The 15973-nt window shown below is 29.9% G+C and overlaps 1 protein-coding gene and 1 long non-coding RNA gene across 3 annotated transcripts in view; both read right to left on the bottom strand.

Annotated features, from left to right (window-relative positions):
• LOC130666022 (phosphoglucomutase) overlaps positions 1-15973 on the bottom strand; it is an 85188-nt gene that overhangs the window by 50925 nt on the left and 18290 nt on the right. The gene's annotated exons all lie outside the window — the stretch shown is intronic.
• LOC130666043 (uncharacterized) lies at positions 4194-6583 on the bottom strand. Its single transcript, XR_008989607.1, has 3 exons — positions 6241-6583; positions 6010-6147; positions 4194-5937 (listed from the first exon to the last, which is right to left on the bottom strand). It is a non-coding gene; the product is annotated as an uncharacterized LOC130666043 (long non-coding RNA).

The raw sequence follows: 15973 nt of genomic DNA, 5'->3' as shown, positions 1-15973 counted from the left end.
TTCAAACAAAAAATATGCACATCGTGAAAATCACATATTTTTTGGGAAAAAGTCTCAGCTTTCAGAAAAAAATATCAAGATAGATGTATCAAGCGCCGCACAGTCATAAAAATCGTTTTTTTGTCTTTAATCGAATTTTAAAAGGTCTTCTGTAACATAAAATAAAAAATGGATATTCTTATTGGAAAGCTGAGAATTTTTCCTACGAAAAACTGTTATGTGCTCATTTAAAAAAAAAAAAATTTTCCTTCAAAAAAATTAATGAAAAAGTTGAAAACAAAAATTTTTAAAAAATCCAAAAAATCATAACTTTGAAACAGCTGCAAATAAAAGGCTCAAATTTTCAGAGAATTTTTTTTTTAATATATAGAACGACTCCACAAAGTTTGAACCAAATCGACGAGGGTCGCCCCGTAAAAATAATTTTATTTGGTGGAATGACCCATATATATATAGACAATTTTACGCTGATTTTCTCAATGCAAATCGCAAATCATAATAGCGTCAGAAAGTTCGCGAAAAAAGTAAAAGAAAATTGAAAATTATGAGAATTGATGTAATTTTAATAAAAAACTTATTATCATATAAGTTGTAACATGATGAAAATTACGACATCGACCCGTGGTCCAAAAGTATTTGAATATAATATCTAGTTATCCGGAGAGAAAATCATAGTGACATCTATGATAAAAATTTCGACTTCGACCAAGCAATCGATCTAACGCATGGATTGTGACGGGAGATACGACTAAGACTTCGTATTGAACAGCCAGGTTTCGGTATTTTTAACAATTCGACCCCGACCAAACGAACGATTTCTATTCCGACTCTTGAACGACGCGATTTACGACTTGTAAGAACAATCTGAGTTTGATCAACGAACAATTGCCCGCGAGAAATAATTTTAAACTGACAATTACCGCCTTCGTGAACGAGTGAACAAGCCGAAGCCTCGGCGCGAAAACTGAACAAAGTGTACGACCGAGTTTCGATAAGCAAGTGAAGTGCGTTTTTGCAATATTATTTAAATAATTAAATACGATTAATAATTGTATGATAGTTCAATTTAACGCGTTACCGAAATAAAATATTATTTCTATTTTATTTTATTTCATTCGAGCAATTCTAAGAATTACGGATTATCTGTGTCTCATTCGCAACAGCAGTCTTGTCGCCTAGCTGTGTAAGAATAGTCTGACGTCACTCGTCAAGTAATTCGTTAATACTTACGCTGTATGTGTGTCTCCGGACAATAAAATGACATTTTTATTTCGTCAACCGACTGTTTTTTTTTTTTTTTTAATTAACGAATTGACTTGGTGTTTCGATCAAGTACGACTTATGCGAGCAAATTTCTTCATATCGAGTCAAGACGAAACCGGCAAATTATATTTTGTTTTGTAACCGATAATTTAATTTCTGTGTTCAATATACGACTATTTAATTTTTTTGTCATTATAATCAATTATGACTACAAGAACCCTTTCGTTAATCACTATCAAACTCTTTCTAGTTTTATTGTAATTAATAAAAACTTAACCCTAGTCAAAATATTGAACTTACATTTAACTTACGTTAACTTGTAGAACTGACATTGAACTTACATAAGCTTAATGAACTTAAATAAGTTATTAGGCTTGATTATAACTTGAATCGACTTAAATAAAAATAGTGACTTAATTATAACTTACCTGAAATAAAATTAACCCAAAGTGAACTTGAATGTACTTCTGAGTTGAAATTTTGATTGTAAGTCAGACATAATGAACGTTGGAATCGTCATTTAGATATTCAATCTTAAAAATGATGGACAAAATCAATTCCCTTCGGCTTTCACAAAATGGATTAAAGTGGGCTGAATAATAAAAATACCCCCGTTTTTGCATTATCCGGCTTACAGATTTTAACTTTGGCACAAATATTTCCGACAATCTTACAAATCCCCCGCCATAGGTATTTTTTCCGAAAACGAACTCCGAGGGGGGTTTAAGTGGGGTCAAAAATTAAAATACTCGCGTTTTTGCACTATCCGGTTTACAGACTTAAACTTTAGCCCACATATTCCCAACAATCTTACGAATCCCCCGCCATCGGGGTTTTTCCCGAAAACCAACTCCGACGGGGGTTTTACTGGGGTAAAAGATTAAAATACTTGCGTTTTGATGTGATGAGACTGACAAGCGCGAACTTTGGCATTAATGTTCTCAAAAATCTTAGAAATCTTCTACAATCTGTATTTTAGAAATTTCCCACTCTCCCACAAAAAAATACAGATCGTGGGAGATTTCTAAGATTGTTGGGAAAATTAATCCCTGAGTTCACGTCTGTAAATCTCATTATGTCAAAACGCAAGTGTTTTAATCTTTCGCCCCTGTAAAACCCCTCTCGGATTTGGTTTTCGGGAAAAACGTCGATGGTGGGGGATTCGTAAGATTGTTGGGAATATTTGTGCCAAAGTTCAAGTCTGTAAACTGGATAGTGCAAAAACGCGAGTATTTTAATTTTTGACCCCACTTAAACCCCCCTCGGAGTTCGTTTTCGGAAAAAATACCTATGGCGGAGGATTCGTAAAATTGTCGGGAATATTTGTGCCAAAGTTCAAATCTGTTAACCGGATAATGCAAAAATGGGGGTATTTTTATTGTTCAGCCCACTTTAATCCATCTTGTGAAAGCCGAAGGCAATTGATTTTGTCCATCATTTCTAACATTTAATATCTAGATGACGATTTCAACGTTCATTACGTCTGACTTACAATCAAAATTTCGACTCGGAAGTACATTCAAGTTCACTTTGGGTTTATTTTATTTCAGGTAAGTTATAATTAAGTCTCTATTTTTATTTAATTCGATTCAAGTTATAATCAAGCCTAATAAGTTATTTAAGTTTGATTTAAGTTCATTAAGCTTATGTAAGTTCATATTAAGTTCTATAAGTTAACGTAAGTTAAATGTAAGTTCAATATTTCGACTCGGGAAAAACTTATAATTCACGAAAAATTTAGCTGCCATTTTTCGTACTGTTGTTATTTTTTATGCACTTATTTTCGTTTTACTCCACCAACTACTAGCAGCAGCACTGGCGTAACTGTATAGGATTAAAAAAAAGCGATATCTAAAACAAAAACGCGGGATATTTTTAAAAAATTAAACTGAAAATAAGAAATGAAAAAAAATCAAATCAATAATTTAAAAGTGGAATAAAAATTCATAATTAAATAAAAACTAATGTTATTAAATAAAAATAATGATTAAAAATAAAATGAGCGATTGAGGTGTGTCCTTTTAGATTTTCCAACTTTTTTTACATATAGAGTATTTCATTTTAGGAAATTGATTTTTATAAAAAACGGTATAAAAATTAATTTCCTAGAATAAAATACTATATATGTAAATAGATTTTTTTTGTCGATAATTTATTTATGACTTGTGTCTAAATAGATGTTTAAAAAGTAAGAAGTTAATTTCACAGTATTTTCAAGAAAAGACGAAGATTAATAACTTTTTAACTAATAAACAGATTTGGATGGTTAAGGCCGCAATCGAAAGAGCTTATTGGCCATCAACTTTTCTAAAAAAAACAGATCATTTGATCAAGTAGACTTGAAAATATTGGCGAATTACGAAAAAAAAAATTTTTTTTTTAGTTTTTTATTGATTTCTCAGAAACAACTTATACGATCAACTTCAAAATCTAATCAGCTCTAGAACTGAATAATACGCGTCGATAACCGCCTTAGCCATCTCAATCGGAGAATTCGTTCGAGAGCTATCGCGGGATAAAGAAATAGTAAAAAACGGTTTTTTGCGAATATCTTTGAAACAACTGAACTAACAAATTCCAAAATCTTATCAGCTCTAGAACTCAATAGAATACGTCAATGGCCCTCTCAACCATCAAAATCGGTTAATTCGTTCGTGAGATATCGTGGGAGAAAGAAATGCTAAAAAACGGTTTTTTCGAAAACAATGGTATACAAAAGTATTTTCGAGCTCGAAGAGCTCGGAAATGTATCTACAACAATATTTTCTAGCTCCTTGAGCTCAAGGAGCTCGAAAACAGCGGGAAGTTTTGGGGCTGGCCCGCAGGGTCAACCGATAGACAAATTTTTTTTTTTGTTATTAGAAAAAATATAGAGGAGGCTATAGGCTGTAGCCCTTTTAGTCTTGTATAAAAATTTTATTACGCTACACTGCTTAAACGTTAAATAACAGTACTATATTTTAAAAACACTTTTCTGTTTTGACTTAAGGTTCGTTACAATAGCTTAGTATACTATCTCAGAATTTGTCAAGAATTTGACCAGAAATCTGGAGCCATCTATTGCTAAACTTTGGGACTATCCTAGAGAGTAGAGGTTCTCATTCTATATTAGTTTCATTTACAATACTGTAGTCGAGAAGTGAGTCCTCTGTAAAAAATGAATCTAGTTTTTTTCACAAATACGAGTGACAGCTTATTGAATCCTTCATCAAAGTCGTCAATACATTTTTTTTACGAATAAAAATAGCAATTTTAGTCAAAATCAAATAGAGAAAACGAGAGACTCTGATAATTAGCAATAACTCAAAAATTAATAAAGGAAGCGTAAAATTAAAAAACGATTATTAAAGAAGAAGCAATTTTCTATAAAATTGTCACAACTTCCGGAATTCTATTCCCATGATTTATAATTTTAATTATTCATCTTAATCTATTAAAAAACTTCCGAAATTTTTTAAGTGCTAGAAAATTCTGGAAACCTATTTGTCTAGGCATTACTACAAACTGAATGCGTAATTGTAAAAAAATAACATTTTTAAACTTGTTGACTAGACTATAAATGAGAACCACTGCAAAACTATACTTTTCACATTCAGGTGGAAAGGAGGGAAATAGGTGCGCGCTCGTCGTCTTTTGCGTTTCTCGTGCGAGTCTATGTCATGAATCTGGTCAAATTCTGATCACAGACTGGCCCAAGTCTGCCGCCGGTCTGAATCAAGAATCTTGATCAAGTGTCTTGGTCGAGAATTGTCCAATTCTTTACAAAGTGCTTCTCCAAGTATCTTGCCAAAGAATCTTGCCCAATTCCATTGCTACTAGGGCAGGTGGCCAGCTTTTTGGTACCGAAAAAGTTAACAAAAAAAATGTTACTATTTATTTTGCGATGTAAAAAGGCAGATTTATTCCAACAAATATCACTACTAATGTCCAGCAGAAATTTAACGTTTTTATATTTCAAAAAAATAACTTTATGGTAATAATTTGTCAACTTTTTGTCACTATTTTGGTAACTTTTTGATAACAATTTGTAACGTTTTGTTGACAAATAGCAGTTAGTTCTTTGGTACCAAAAAGGTAACAAATTGAAAACTTTTGATGTTGACATACAAGATTCAGGATGTTATCTTTATATCCTGTTAAAAAAATCTCATAGAATCCAATAGATTTTCATAAATACCCAAAGAGATTTTGTAAGAATCAATGAGTTCTGTAAGAAGTGTTATAGTTGAGTATACGGCTTTATTCATACACCTATAAGAATCTATCGGATTTTCTAAGCAGGGTGTTAACAAATTAAACATTTTTATGTTGACTTAAGGAGGTTCGACCGAAACTAGTGAGTCAAAGTAGTGTTTGAATTTTTTAGTTTGCTAAATTCTCCTTATAGTTATAAAAATTCATTATTTTAATTTATAATAACATAACGAATTCGTAAATTGATATTTATTACTTATTTACTTAATGAAAGTAATGAAATTACTTGGTTATTTTTGACTCATATGATTTAATAAAAAGATTTGGCAACAGCGCGTTCTAACTTCTTACACATCGATATTCAAATTAAAACGGGAAAAATTCATTTCTAATCTCGACTCTCTTATTAATGTATTTCTATCTTTGTTTTTTCTCTCAGCTGCTTCCGCGACGTTGACAAACCCTCAATAATATGTGTCTCTGTCAATGAATGATATTAAATAATAAAGTTTAACTTGAATTATTTAAATAATTACAATTGTAAATACTGACACCGTTATGCATCCACATTGAACACAAACTGATACCAAAGTGTTTCCAGAATGTTTCCAGAGTGGGATCAGAGTGGGATCAGAGTGGGATCAGAGTGAATACATACTCAACCCAGAGGGTATTCAGAGTAAATGAATACTGAAAGAAAAAAAAAATTTACTGAAATATATTATTTTAAGAATATTCAAGAGCATTTATTGAATACAAAAATCAATTTTTTTTTGTCATTACCTGAAACGTATTTTATGTTTCTGGATTGTAAAAACAATTTTTTCAAGAAAACAAATATATTTGACATTATTGTCACAATGTAATATAGCATCTACTATATGACCATCCAAACAGGCACTTGTCACTCTGTCAAATAACAGAGAAATACCCGTGACAGAATTATTTTTAAATATAGAATATAAAAACTCTGAAACACCTATCTAACCAGGAACAGGACAATCATAAGTTGGGCGCGATCTAGCGGCGAACACTGAACTACTTCCACTGCTGATTAGCACCAGTGACTTTCTCCTCCTTCACATATATCTTCTCCCAGCAAATTTTTCTCTCAAGTCTTTCACATTAAAACCTGGGTCAAAGCAAAAATTTTTTTTTGGGATAAAAATACTTAATGAAAATAACAATTTTAAAAAAAACAATTGTTTCTTAAAAAATGTTTTTTATTGCTAAAAAGCGAATTTGCTAATTAATAATTTTTTCGTATTTATTAAAAAGTATTCATAAAAATTACTGTTATTCATAATTCCTTAAGCAATTGAGTTAGAGCTTCGGTTACAAGCTCGATTTGATTAATGATTAATGGATAATAAAAAAGACTTGAAGTGTTGTAGTTGTGTCTTCAATAAGTTATTTTAATAACAATAGAGAAGAACAGAAAGGTAGCGACAAGTCCAAGTGTACAATAATTTAAAAAATTATATAAAAGATTAAAAAAAAATTTTTTCTACAAAATAAAACGCATGGTTATTTTTAGTATTTGAAAAAAATATTGCGTGAAAATTTATTTGTTTACAACAAATTGTTTGTTTAATAAACAAATAATAAATGAATGAAAAAAAATTTTTTTCTAATATAACAGAACATGATAAATGATTATTTAAAAAAAATAATGGTTCCTTAATATCAATATTGAGTAAAAAAAAAAATTGTTAATTGGCTAATGCGCTGTTTAGCAAAAAAAAATTTTTTTAAGAAACGATATTTTCTTAAAATTCCTTATTTTTATTAAGCGTTTTTTTTCCCAAAAAAAAATCTTATAAAATCTAATTAGCAATTTATTTGTTTATGACAATTATTTAAACAATGCAAGTAAAAATTTATTTCAAATTATTGTTATGTAGCTTTCAGCAATAAAAAAACAAAAAAATCAATTTTCTTGATTGCTTTATTTACGTTTTTTATTTTTCAATGGCTTAGATTGTTAATAAAATCGAAATTTTTTTATTTTTTCACCAGCTATCTTTTCTAAACCCTTTCAAGAATAGCTTTAAGAAGTAAAAAAAATTCGGGGTTTTTAGTTTGGAAATAATCAGGGTTTTTATGTAAACTTTCAACAAGTAAAAATTAACTAATTAACAAAAGCATAGTTAATTAAAAAATTGGGGTTAAAATTGTTTTTCTGTAGATTATTATTGATTTATGAGTTTAGAAAGTACTCAATTTTTTTTATTCCTTAGTATTTAAATTTTATCGACTCTGGGCCCATTTTGAAAACACTCTGATTTCATCCTGTACTCATTTTGAGCCCATTTTGAAAACACTTTGATTCCATTCTGGACTCACTGTGGGCCCATTCTGAAAACACTTTGATTTCATTCTGGATTCACTTTGAGTCCATTCTGAAAACACTTTGATCTACTCTGGATCAATTCTGAAACCACTTTGGTTTCACTCTGGAAAAAGGGCACAAAACCACTCTGGAAGCATACTGGATTTAGAATGTTTACATTCTGACTATGATTCCAGAGTGTTTCCAGAGTGGGTTGAAGGTCGCAAGGGAACGGTAACACTATATTGTTAAAATCTTATCATATTCTAAAAATATTCAGGTTTATGGTATGTGGTTTTTTATTTCTTAAATTTGGGAGGTTAATAATGAAAAAAATCTCATAAGTCATGACGGAAGCCTGTCCGCCATAAGAGTCTGTGTATACCCGAGTAGAATCCTGGCTAATGAAGATGAGTTTAGAGCCAGCCCTGTAGAAAAGCTCTCATAAATTCTGATAAGATATTAAATATTTTTTAGAAGAATCTATGAGCTTCGAAAATATCTATGAGATTCAAAAAAATTCTCATATGAATTTTTATGAGAATCTATGAATCAAAGCTTTTAATGTTTTCCTATCATGATTTCCGTACTAGATTTTTAAAAGAATGAGTAAGATTTTTTAATTTATGAGATTTTGTGACTGGAATTCCGCCAACGATTATAAGATTGAATAAGTACTCTCACTTCTATAAGATTTTTACAGTTTATTCTAATATATTTCCAATAAGAATTGATCGGGCGAATTCCGATGCTGTAATACTTAAAAAATCTCAATAAGATTATTTTTTTATACGAAATTTTTAGAATTTATAAGTTTTAATAAGAGTTATCCTAGGAGATGATATCTTATTGAATATCATACAATATTTGTCATATTTTATGAGAAAATATTTAACAAGTATTTCTTCGAAATTTTATGAGACTGAATCAGGAATCACATGGACAAATGCAGACCTTTTTCTCATAAAAATTGTATGAGAATTAGTAAGAAAATCTATAATCGAATTAACTTGTGAAAACTTAAAAGATTTAATTTTAATTTAAAAGCTATGTGATTTATGAGTTTTTGAAAGTTTTAGTTAGAAGGCTATTACTTATAAAATATTATGTACTTATGAGATTTTATAAATAATTTCCATTCACATAAAATATTAATTTTATCAGATTCATTCAAAAATAATTGCTTAACTTTATTTTTTTTTATAAGAATTTACACCAAGAATACTAATATAATCACTTTTTCTTGTACTTTGAATATTTTAACTGTTCGGAGATGAGTAAAAATATAAGTTTTTATGCAATTTTTTACAAACCCAGTATTAATTATAATATCTATGTTGACCGATGCGTAATTTCCTAAGTTTAAATAAGAATTTCCTGAATAGAATTGATCTATTTTTTTTTTCGTGGTTTCAAGCTTATAAAAAAATATCCTAAGGTAAATTTTTTTGCTTAAAAACTTTCAATTTTGTGACAAGCTTTAATCTGCCATTTCTTTGACTTGGTTGTTTTTTGCACTTTTGTTTATTATCTGGACATTTTTTATGCACCATAGCACATTAATGCACATCTAACAAATAGTCCAATTTTTAAATTGTCTTCCCAAAACTTGTATTCGAAACAAAATTCCGCAAATATCTCTCAGTTTTATGAAATTTATCACAATAGATATTTTAGAAATCTGTAACAGGGCGAATTATAAATTTTTGAGAAATTAAATATTTGAATTTGAATATTATTCCCGCCGTTAACCGGCCAATGACCTCGTAAGTTGCGAGTTAGGGTTGCGACTTGTCACCGGGTGTCGCACGATCGCTAAGGCCCGAACATTCGCCACTCCCCTAGTCTAAGTTTCGGGAGTGAACCAGAATAGAGGGAATGATAATATAAAAAGGACTGCGGAACATGGAATCATCAGTTAAGTTCTAGAGTTGATCAGACGACCAAAATGATCGGACGCAAAACAAATTCAAGGTTATAAATTATAAATTCAAAAAGGGATCTTATAAAATTGGTGACGGAAGGAATTACGAGGATAAAGAAAGCAGGACAACGGAAACCTGGAAATATAATTAACACAGAGAGATTGAGAGCAGCCGAAGCAAATTATCACCTGCAATTACCCAGGACTGCTGAATTAAAATTGGAGGTAAATTATAATTAATTCAAGCCGCTGATTAATTTTATTAATCTGGCAAATTAATTATAATATATTACTTAATATCTTTCCGTTGGTCTCGCGTAAAGAAACGGATAGTTCAGGCTCTCCAGCCGTTCAATCTCGTGTTCTCGAAAGTTCCGTCGCGTCAATTGTCATCAATATCCGGTCTAAACTCTGAAATAGTATTCAAGGCTCCCTAGCCGGAATAAAACTAAAATTTCCGCGTAAATAATCCGGTAATTAAAACTATTAATTTATTAATTTATTCCAGGCTCTCCAGCCGTTATAAATTAATTTATTAATTGGTCTTAAGGTTAATACAGGCTGGAATTTATTCCGTCGGCCGCATTAATTCTAAGATTTATTAATTTACTCGAATTACTCAATTTAACGTCAATAAAAATCGGGAACCGCGTGACGCCAATTCACCGGTCAAAAATTCTAGTCAACCCGAAAACAAATTCTAGTCAGAACGTGATTATTAAATTAATTTTAAGTTGGATAAAATATCTAAAATTTAATTAAAAGATACTAGAGTTTGAGTAAATTAAATTGTGAGTAAAAAGTGAAACGGATTATTTTAAAGTGAAATAAATCTATTGTGAAAATTGTTAGTGGAAAATTAGGAATTGAAAATAATAATTGTATAAAATTTGTGGCAAATTAATTATAAAATTTAATCAGGGAAAGTTAATTAGGAAAATTTATAAAGTGGAAAAGATTAATTAATTTATAAATTATATTAAACAAAAAATAAATTAATTAATTGGAAAGGACAGTAAACCATAGAATGAAAAATTTTATATTGAGTAATGGAAATTATGAAGTGTTGAAAAATTGAGTGAGAAAGTTAATGAGTAGAGTCACTTAGTTATAGAGTCAAATTAGAATAAAGAAAACTGTGTCTGTGATTTAGGTCCGGTGGACATGTTAAGATTAGATTGGTTATACATCCAGGGGATGTTTTAATTGTTTAAGGAAAATTTTAGTTAATGTCCAGGGGACAAATTTATTAATTGGTATTAAGGTTCAACGTCCAGGGGACGGTATTTTAATAATAATTATTAAGGTTAATGTCCAGGGGACAAATTAATAAGGTTTAACGTCCAGGGGACGATTTTTTAACGTGGGAGTGTGTGTGTGGAAACGTCCGGGAGACGTATTAGTTTGTCATAAGATTCCGTCCAGGGGACGAGGAAAAATTTAGTTTGTCATAAGGAAAACCGTCCAGGGGACGAGGTTATTAGTTTGTCATAAGAAAATTAGTTTGTCATAAGGAAAACCGTCCAGGGGACGAGATTATTAGTTTGTCATAAGAATATAGTTTGTCATAAGGAAATTAGTTTGTCATAAGGTAATTAATTGTTATTAAAGGAAAAATAAATAAGAAGCAAGGTGCTTAAAATAATTAAAATTAAAAGCAAAGTTTTAATAAAAATTTATTTCAGCCTGTTCACTATTCCTCTCCTCTCTCACAAAATATAAATTTACGAACGACCCTGAGCATCTAAATAAAATCTAATTAACATCCGGTTCTGGAAGGCCGAGTCCATCTTCCAGTGGCGCCCTAATATTCGACTATAATACTTAGGTGCGACCAGACTTGGCAAGCTAATCACTCTGTCATAAATCAGTCTGCGAGTGATTGATAAACCGTAAAAAAAAAAAAAAAAAATTCGTCTTTACTGAGATCCGAACTCACGTTACTTCAACCACAGGAAAAGAAGACTGTCACTGGCGTATGACACCCCTCACAATATTGGTATTTTTTTTCTTATCACTTATGTTTTGCTAATTTTTTTTTCTTCATGTTCCTTGTATACGCGCACAGAAAAAACAGTTAACTTGAATCAAGGAAAATATTCTTGATTCAAGAAATTTTTTTTTGATCGATTTGGAAAATAAAAATTTACTTGCACCAAGTAAACAATTATCGTCAAATTTTTATCTTGAATCAAAATATTTTTTCTCACGTCAACATATTTTTACGCTTTAATCAAAAAATTTTCACTTGTCTCAAGAGTTTATATTTCTTGAAGTAAGAGATATTTTTTTTGGTGCAAGATACATTATTTTTTTGTATATAAAATTTCTCGGAACAAGTACTATTCTTTTCACGCAAGTATTTTTGTATTCTCCGACTAAAATAACAAAAGTTACTTAAGCCAAGAGAAAAAATTTCTCGGGAGAAAAGATCGATATGGAGAAGGGGAAAGTCACCGGTGCTAGGCAGCAGCAGCGGGAGTAGTTCGGTGCTCGCCACGAGATCGCGCCTACGATTTGTAGTGTCCCTGGTAAGACATTTATTTCAGAAGTGTTATATTCCAAATTTCAATACGACTTTATTCGAGTACTCCTCTGTCATTTGACAAACCAACAAGTACCTGTTTGGGTTGTACTATGGTATATCCCATAATACATCATGACTTTAATATTTAATATTAATGTTTACTTGAGTAATTTTTGATGAATAAATAAACGGACTCAATTTCATAGATTTTTCGTCAATAGATTGCTAAAGATTTTCCGCGTAAATACTCATACAAATATTCTTGAGTATACATAATAGAAACTTGTTGAATTCATGCTAAAAAATTCAATAATTTAGCATATAAACTAAATGGAAAATAACTGTACTCACATTGATTAATCAGTATCAAATCTTGTATGATTACTTCGGAAATCGTCTCATACAATCTTATTCATTTCCAAAATCTACTCAATTGTAAACTTTACATTTTTCGAAAACTTATAAATACTTATAATCACAATATTACAGCTTCTGTTTCTTATAGATTCTGATAATTTATATGAGAATTTTAAGAAAAAAATTTTTTTGATGCACCATCTATGAGAAAATAATTGTATCAGAATTTTTGAGATTTTTCGTGGACAAATACTGATCGTTTTCTTATAGCCAATTTTCTTTATGAGATTTTATAAGACCTTTTCCACAGGGTAGTTACATTTTTATGTAACGCTGTCTGTAGGCAGTGATGAGGTATCACTCAAATCTGTTAGCTACGGGCTGGCCCCCTATGAGTTTCAATTCCACTCGGATAAGAACTTTAAAAACGTCATTTTAAAATCTTTTTTTCTTCTTAGAGCTATTTTTGAAAGGGTTTAGAAAAGATCGCCTTTGAAACAATTAAAAAATTTTCATTTTTTACTTTTTTATTAACAATCTAAGGCATTGAAAAATGAAAAACGTAAATAAAGCAATCAAGAAAATTTATTTTCTTTATTTTTTTGATTGTTTTGTTTTTTTATTGCTCAAAGCTACATGCGAATAATTTAAAAAAAAATTTTACTTGCATTATTTAAATAATTGTTATAATCTTAATATTATAAAAAAGATGCTCAATGAAAATAATGACTCAAAAAAAAGATCATTTTTAATGGTTTATTAAATAATTTACATAAGTTAAAAGTTATTTTAAGGCATTTATCATTTTCTTGAGCGTACTTTGATGTATAACGATCGACATCCCGATGAAAAAAGATTTTGTCTAATCATATATGATTATATATGTTCATATATATGATCATATATGATCATATATGTTCATATATATGATCATATATGATTACACATAATCATATATGAAGTTATATATAATCATGCATGATTATATATGGGGTAGACTGGGCCAAAAAAATCGACTTTTTTTTTTTTTAACGATACTGTGTAAATATTATTTGGGATGACAAAAAAAAATTATTGTGAAAATTTGAGCTCTTAATTTTGATATTAAGAGGTGTATCATCGCAATTTTCGATTTTTTTTAAATGAGCGGGTTTTTGTCTCATAACTCTTAATCCATCGAGATAAACAAAATCGACTCGGATGCATTTTTTGAAGGAAATTTGATGTTCTACAAAAAAGGTCTGATTGAAATTTTTCGTCAGATGAACCGTTTCCTTATAATCATGCTTTAAACATTGGTATGATTTTTAAATTTGATTGTTCAACTTTGGAATTTTGTAATTCATGTAAAAATAAGTTTCTGGGAAAAGACAATGAATATTCTTGAAGGAAATTGAATGCTCTACAAAAAAAGTCTCTTAACAATTTTTGCTAAATTCACTCCTTCAAAAGTTATTCAAGATTATTGAAGTCGTTTTACATCACTTCAACCTTGAATAACTTTTGTAGAAGTGAATTTAGCGAAAATTGTTAAGAGACTTTTTTTGTAGAGCATTCAATTTCCTTCAAGAATATTCATTGTCTTTTCCCAGAAACTTATTTTTACATGAATTACAAAATTCCAAAGTTGAACAATCAAATTTAAAAATCATACCAATGTTCAAAGCATGATTATAAGGAAACGGTTCATCTGACGAAAAATTTTAATCAGACCTTTTTTGTAGAACATCAAATTTCCTTCAAAAAATGTGCCTAAGTCGATATCGTTTATCTCGATGGTTTGAGAGTTATGAGACAAAAACCCGCTCATTAAAAAAAAATAAAAAATTGCGATGATACACCTCTTAATATCAAAATTAAGGGCTCGAATTTTCACAATAATTTTTTTTTGTCATCCCAAATAATATTTCCACAGTATCGTTAAAAAAAAAAATAGTTGATTTTTTTGGCCCAGTCTAATATGGGGTCATATATAATTATATATAATTATTAGGGTGATCCAAAAAATGACAAATTTTTGTTTTTTCTCGGAAACAGGTTCAAAAGTTTCATTTAGATAAAAAAAGACGCCTGTGAAAATTAGAGCTCTTAATATTAACATTAAGAGGTTCCTCATCGCACTTTTCTATTTTCCATAAGAATAACATGGAAAAAATTTTTTTTACGTCTTCTGATTTTTATAAGTAGCTAACGATGCGTCATAGGAATAAATGGCAGACACAATTTTGTAGGGAATTGAATGCTCTACAAAAAAAGATTCTTATCATTTTTTGATAAATCTATTTGTTCAAAAGTTATTTGAGGTTGAAGTCGAATTCATATTAAATTTTGAGATTTTTTCATTTTTTTCGGCGAAACTATCAGACCTATTACAAAATATCATTGGACCTTTTTTGTCGACAATTTTATTTCCTAGAAGTTATTTCTAATAAAGTTTTTTCGAATTCCGCATTGTTTTCTCGTTTATTTTATTTTAATGTCATGCTCATAAAAAAAATAGTCTTCTGATCGATTTTAAGAGCTTGACATTAAAATAAAAATAAGTAGAAAACAATGCAGAATTCGAAAAAACTTTATTAGAAATAACTTCTAGGGAATAAAATTGTCTACAAAAAAGGTCCAATGATATTTTGTAATAGATCTGATAGTTCCGCCGGAAAAGTAAGAAAATCTCAAAATTTAATATAAATTCGACTTCAACCTCAAATAACTTTTGAACAAATAGATTTATCAAAAAATGATAAGAATCTTTTTTTGTAGAGCATTCAATTCCCTACAAATTATGCCAGCCAATTATTCCTATGGCGCATCGTTAGCTAATTATAAAAATCAGAAGACGTAAAAAAAATTTTTTCCATGTTATTCTTATGGAAAATAGAAAAGTGCGATGAAGAACCTCTTAATGTAATATTAAGAGCTCTAATTTTCACAGGCGTCTTTCTTTATCTAAATTAAACTTTTGAACCTGTTTCCGAGAAAAAAAAAAATTTGTTATTTTTTGGATCACCCTAATAATTATATATGACCCCATACATAATTAGATCTGATCATAGCTGGCTGTTATAAGCCCATATATAAGTCTATATATGATCAGATCTATTTATATATAAGTCTATATATAGTTAGATCTGATCATACCTGGCTGTTATGACCCCACCCTCGCAAACTTGGAATCACTGTGAAATCACAGTGAATTCACTTTCACCGTGAGTTTACGGTGTGTTTACGGTGAATTCATAGTGAATCCACAGTGATTTTGTGCCATTTTGTCATTGTGATTTAGTAGTGATTTCACTGTGATTTCACTGCGAGTTTACAGTGAATTAATGGTGATTTCACCATGATTTTACAGTAAATTTATGGCGATTTCACCACG

The sequence above is a fragment of the Microplitis mediator genome, chromosome 1 (assembly GCF_029852145.1).
Source record: "Microplitis mediator isolate UGA2020A chromosome 1, iyMicMedi2.1, whole genome shotgun sequence".
Lineage (NCBI taxonomy): Eukaryota > Metazoa > Arthropoda > Insecta > Hymenoptera > Braconidae > Microplitis > Microplitis mediator.
This window is presented reverse-complemented; position numbering and strand designations above follow the sequence as displayed.